The 6,000-nt window shown below is 40.7% G+C and overlaps 1 pseudogene; it reads left to right on the forward strand.

Moving 5' to 3' along the window:
* The window catches only part of LOC122723802, a 100,944-nt pseudogene extending 95,963 nt beyond the window's left edge, over nt 1–4,981 (forward strand).
* Nucleotides 4,982–6,000: the final 1,019 nt, after the last annotated feature.

Raw genomic sequence — 6,000 nt, forward strand, 5'->3', positions numbered from 1 at the left:
CAATACTACTCTTGATGAGGTAGTGAAGACTTTGCAAAGTCTCCAACAGCAGATGGGACAAATGGCCACCTCCATAAGCAAGCTTGAATCCCAAGGTAAGCTACCTTCCCAAACTGAAACTAATCCTAGACAGAATGTGAGTGCTATCACACTAAGAAGTGGGAAAGAGCTTCAAGATGCCAAATCCGAGGAAGAGAAGCAAGAGGCGCAAGAACCAGGTGTTTCAGCTAAACAACCTGCGCACCACCTCTCCAAGCCAAATGGGCGACCCCCATCTGAAACCATTCCTGCGCACAAGCAAAAGGCTGATCAACAGGTAAGTTTCCAAATTCCACCTCCTTTTCCAAAAAGATTTGAAAGAACACAAAAAGAAAAAGAAGAAAAGGAGATCCTTGGGACCTTCAGGAAAGTGGAAATCAACATACCTCTGCTAGATGTTGTGAAACAGATTTCCAGGTACGCAAAATTTCTGAAAGAGTTGTGTACCAACAGAAGAAAGCTTACTGAGAGAGAGAAAGTAAGTGTAGGTAAGGTTGTTACTGCTGTGATAAAGAGAGAGCTCCCAACCAAATGTAAAGATAAAGGAATGTTTGCTATTTCTTGCAAAATTGGGAATGTTGGGATAAAGAAAGCTATGTGTGATCTTGGTGCATCCATTAATGTTATGCCTCTTTCCATCTATAATTCTTTGAATGCAGGTGCACTGAAAGACACTAGAGTTGTAATTCAGTTAGTTGACAGATCTGTGGTGTATCCAAAAGGAGTTTTAGAAGATGTTCTTGTACAAGTGGATGAACTTGTCTTTCCGGCAGACTTTTATGTAATTGATACAAAGGAAGACAACTGTAGCACTTCTTCAGACATCCTACTTGGACGTCCTTTCTTGAGCACTGCCAGAACCAAAATAGATGTGCATGATGGCACTCTCACCATGGAATTTGAAGGGGAAGTGCTTAAATACAATGTTTATGATGCCATGAAATATCCCCATGATGTGTCCCCTGTTTATGGTCTTGATATTATTGATTGTTTGAGCCAGGACATCTTTGATGAGAATCAAGATGATATACTAACCAATGATCTTTGCAGGGAAACTGACCAGGAAAAGGTAGAGAGCCAGAAAGAGCCAGAATTGAAGGAAACAGTCTGAAGCATCGAGCAGATGAGTTGCAGACAACCGTAGGAAAAAAGAAACCGAACGCACTCCCTTAGATCAGTTCGTAGAAGGACCTTGCACAGACAGAGGGCATTCCAGGCGCGCCTCTTCAGCTTGAACCGCAGGACAATCATGCGAAACATCCCTTTCAGATAGGTCCTGCGCAGAAAGAGGAACCTAAAACCAGTTCAGCCAGACACCCCATTCAGACAGACACTTGTCCTTCCAAGCAGCAGAACACAGGTCAGAAAATCTCAGAACCATATCTGAAACCCCTTCCAGACCACTTGAAATATGTGTACTTGGGAGCTGAAAAGACACATCCAGTGATAGTGTCCAATCAATTGAGCCATACTGAAGAAGAAAGCCTCCTGATTGTACTAAAGAAGCACAAGGGAGCCATAGAATGGACCATAGATGACATAAAAGGTATCTCACCTGCCACATGCATGCATAAAATACACATGGAGGAAGAATGCAAGCCAGTCAGAGATACTCAAAGAAGGCTAAATCCACCTATGATGGAGGTAGTGAAAAAGGAGATAGTCAAGCTTCTGGACGCAGGAATCATCTACCCAATCTCTGATAGCAAATGGGTAAGTCCTGTGCATGTAGTTCCCAAAAAGACTGGGATCACCATTGTTCCAAATGCTGAAGGAGAACTTGTTCCCACTAGAGTTCAGAATGGGTGGAGAGTATGCATGGACTATAGGAAGCTGAATGCAACCACAAGGAAAGACCACTTCCCATTACCTTTCATTGATCAGATGCTGGAAAGGCTTGCAGGTAAGTCCCACTATTGTTGTCTTGATGGTTTTTCAGGTTTTTATCAAATTCCAGTAGCTCCAGAAGACCAAGAGAAGACCACCTTCATTTGTCCTTTGGGCACTTTTGCATTTAGAAGAATGCCATTTGGACTATGCAATGCACCTGCTACCTTCCAACGTTGCATGATGAGCATATTCTTAGATTATGTGGGAAACACCATTGAAGTGTTCATGGATGATTTCACAGTACATGGTAACTCCTTTGGAGAGTGCCTTGCCAACTTGGAGAAGATCCTACAGAGATGCATTGAATCAAATCTTGTGCTTAATTATGAGAAATGTCACTTCATGGTTAATCAAGGTATGGTTTTAGGGCATGTAGTTTAAGGTAAAGGGATTGAAGTGGACAAAGCCAAGGTAGACACAATAAAAAATCTGCCTTATCCTACAAATGTTAAAGAAATATGCTCTTTCCTTGGTCATGCAGGATTCTACAGGAGATTCATAAAAGATTTCTCCAAAATCACACAGCCATTATGTAAATTGCTCCAACAAGATGTAACATTTGATTTTGATGAAGGTTGCAAAACAGCATTTGATCTGATAAAGGAATTGCTTGTGACTGCCCCAATCATTCAGGCACCTTATTGGAACTTGCCCTTTGAAATCATGTGTGATGCAAGTAACTATGCAGTGGGGGCAGTCTTGGGGCAACATGTGGAAAACTCACCCCATGTGATTCACTATGCAAAACGCACATTGGATGCTGCCTGACTCGCGGTTATCGAAGCCGGTCAAAAATAACCTTTCTGGTTATCAACAATTTACAACTGCAGATAGTGGTGAAAGGATCGAATCCACAGAGAATTGAGAACTCACCTATTTCTCTTTTTATGACCAAGAAAATAAACTGGAACGATAATAAATTAAAGATGAGATAAAAGACTGAAAGTGGGATCAAATGAGATAAACTGGAAGCAGAATAAAAATAAATTGCAATAAAAGTAAAATGGGGGGGTTTGAGATTGATTGTAGTAAACTAATAATGAGAAAAATAATAGAAAGTAAATAATTAAATAAAAAGTAATCAATAATGAGAAAACTCTAGTTGAAGTATTGGATCCACTTTAGTTGTTGGGATTGATCACAGACACTTTGTTCTTTTGGGTTGATTCAATAGATTAGTTATGGAGATGGAAGACGCTTCTCACCACCATTATCTCTCCTTATTATTAAATTAATTAGGGAACGTTCTCTAATTAATTACTAATTAACAAATTGCCAAGGAACGTTCTTGGACCTTAGGCATCAAAACAATTGTCAATTGCATTAAGAAATAGAGAGATCCAATCCTAGCTACCCAAACGTATGGAGACAACGTTAGATCATGCAATTTCCTTGGGTTTGATCCCAAGTGTTCTCATGTAAGAATAATCCAAGCAATTACGGACTTAAATTATTCAAACTAACAAATAATTATTTTGTAATAAAAAATCAACATAGATCTCAATAACAAAATAATATGAGAATTAAATATGAAATTGCATGAATATTGAATTCCCAAAAATTAAACAATATTTGATCAAGTCTCACAACCCATTAACCAACTAAAGTTTCAACCAATATTCAACTAGATGAAAAGAATTCAGCCACTCATGGCTGAATAAAAAAAAACAGAAAAATAAAAGGGAAAAGAAAGAAAAGAACCGAAGTTGAAATCTTGAATTCTGCCTCCTGCGGAAATTCCTGAATTGCCGAATTGAATTGTGTGCCTTTTTCGTCCACTGAAGAGCCTTTAAATAGGTGCAGAGGAGCCATGCTGTTTAGGAAATTTTCCTGACCGCGCGGTGCGTGAGTGGATCAGGTGCGGTGAGGTGCTGGAGCGGGCAGGTGGACGTGCGGGCGCCTGGAGCGAGTGGGCTGCGTGAGTGATCCACGTGAAGCGCTTTGGGCTGTCCAAAGTGGGTGTTTGAAGGCGGGCCCACGTGCGGGATCTCATGTGTGTGGCCATCTGCGGATGAATTTGTGAAGGCGACCATGTCAAGAGGGCTTGCATGGGAATGGTGAAATGGAGCGCGGGCCCATACTTGAGTGGTGCGGGAGCTTCGGTTTCATGAGTGCTGTCCACGTGCAAGAACGGGCTGGAGTTGGAGCGAGCTGTGCAGTCCACGGTGAAACGCGCGTTGAAGTGGGCCATGTGCATGTGTTTGGTGCGAATTGATGAGCGTGAGTGGTGTGGGCTGTCCAAGCTTGTGATTGTGCGTGAATGGGTTCATGGTCCACGTGTTGGATCTTTACATGAGTGGCGGCCATGTGCTGATTGGTCCATGTGCTTGGCCTTGAAATGGGAGTGTGAGTGCGAGGTTGGGCCATTTGCGCATTGATGTGCGGGAGTGGGCCCGTTGCGTGAAGGTGTGCGAGCTTTGGCGTGGGAATGGGCTGTCCAATGCGTGGGCTGCTGGTCCTGTGCTGGAATCCGGGCTGTCCGAGTGCCTGGCCCAAGTGCTTGAATATTAAGCTTCAAAATATTTTTCCATATTTGACTTGAATCCGGCTTGACAGGCTTGCTCTCTTTTACTCCAAATAAGGCAGTTTTAGGGGGATTTTCTCCAAATTGTCCTTTTACACTATTTTCTGCAAAATAATATTAAAAGCAATAAATTGAGCAGAAATCATGTAAATATTCATTAATAATATTAATATAAAATGGACTAAATTATACTCTATCACTGCCTAAAGCAACTACTCAACAACAGAAAAAGAGCTCTTGGCTGTTGTATTTGCCTTAGAGAAGTTCATAACATACCTCATGGGGACTAAAGTCATCTTCTATTCCGACCATGCAGCCTTGTGATATCTGATTAAGAAAAAGGAGGCCAAACCGAGACTCATTCGGTGGATTCTATTGTTACAGGAGTTTGATCTGGAAATAAGGGACAAGAAAGGAAAGGAGAATCTAGTGGCTGATCACTTGAGCGGGCTTCCCTCTAGCTCTGCGCCATGTCCAGTCAAGGAAGACTTCCCATACAAACATCTGTTCTTCACTCATTCAGCTTAAGTGGATCGCACCATGCACACCACCCTAGGGGAGTACTCAGTTTCCTTTGCTCTTTGATGTTTCTTATACATTGAGGACAATGCATGAAATAGGTGTGGGGGTGCATATCTCTGAATTTTTCCTTTCAGTTTTGTGATTCTCCCTTCTTCTTCTTTCAGTTCTGCGATTTTTCCTCTTTTTTTTTTTTTAGTTTGTGCAATTTTTCTCTTTCAGTCTTCTTCTTTCAGTTTTGCGTGAGAATAGCTAGCCACAGTTTGATTTTTTCAATTTTTTCAATAACACACACTTTAGCCACAGTTCTTTTTTCTTTTTTCTGTTTCGATTTGCTCTACTCAAACTGATAGACTATGTTGAATGAGTTTTCTTTCCATGACCCCATTGATATGATGACTTTTTAAACTTAAGTTGAATCAATTGCAGTGAGTTGTATTCATGTTTGAGAATTGCCTTTTGAATTGAATCTTTGAGCTTGCCATGGTGAAAAATATATATTGCTCATTAGAGAGAATGAATTGAAAGATGTGTGAATGAACTTAATATGACTTGTTTTAGCAATTGGTGTTGATTTGCCCAATTCTTTGAGATAATGAGATTCGGCCAAGGCTTAAACTACAAATTGAAAACTATTCCAATGGTCATTAACTATGAACAAAGCTAGTAGCCACTTGGACAGGTGACCAACTGAAAACATATACTTTCACATCAATAGGTTGGTGACCTTTTCAAGCAAAACTTAAGTGCAAAAGGTTGAATAGAGTACTTCAAGGTAAGGGCAAATCACTCTGAAAGCTAGAAAAAGTCTTAATTGAACAAATAATATGTGCATGTATAATCTCTCTCTTGAGGAAAATAAATACCAGCCATGGTAGGTAAAGAGAGCCAAGGAAAGAAGGTGAGTAACCCTGATACATACATTCTTCACTGCAATGATTCAAAATAGGTATCTAGAGTAAGAGCTTAAGTGGAAATAAGGATCAAGTAGCAAAGAGAGCTTGTTTAACTATGTTTATTTGCTTGAG

Source organism: Manihot esculenta, chromosome 1 (genome assembly GCF_001659605.2).
Source record: "Manihot esculenta cultivar AM560-2 chromosome 1, M.esculenta_v8, whole genome shotgun sequence".
NCBI lineage: Eukaryota > Viridiplantae > Streptophyta > Magnoliopsida > Malpighiales > Euphorbiaceae > Manihot > Manihot esculenta.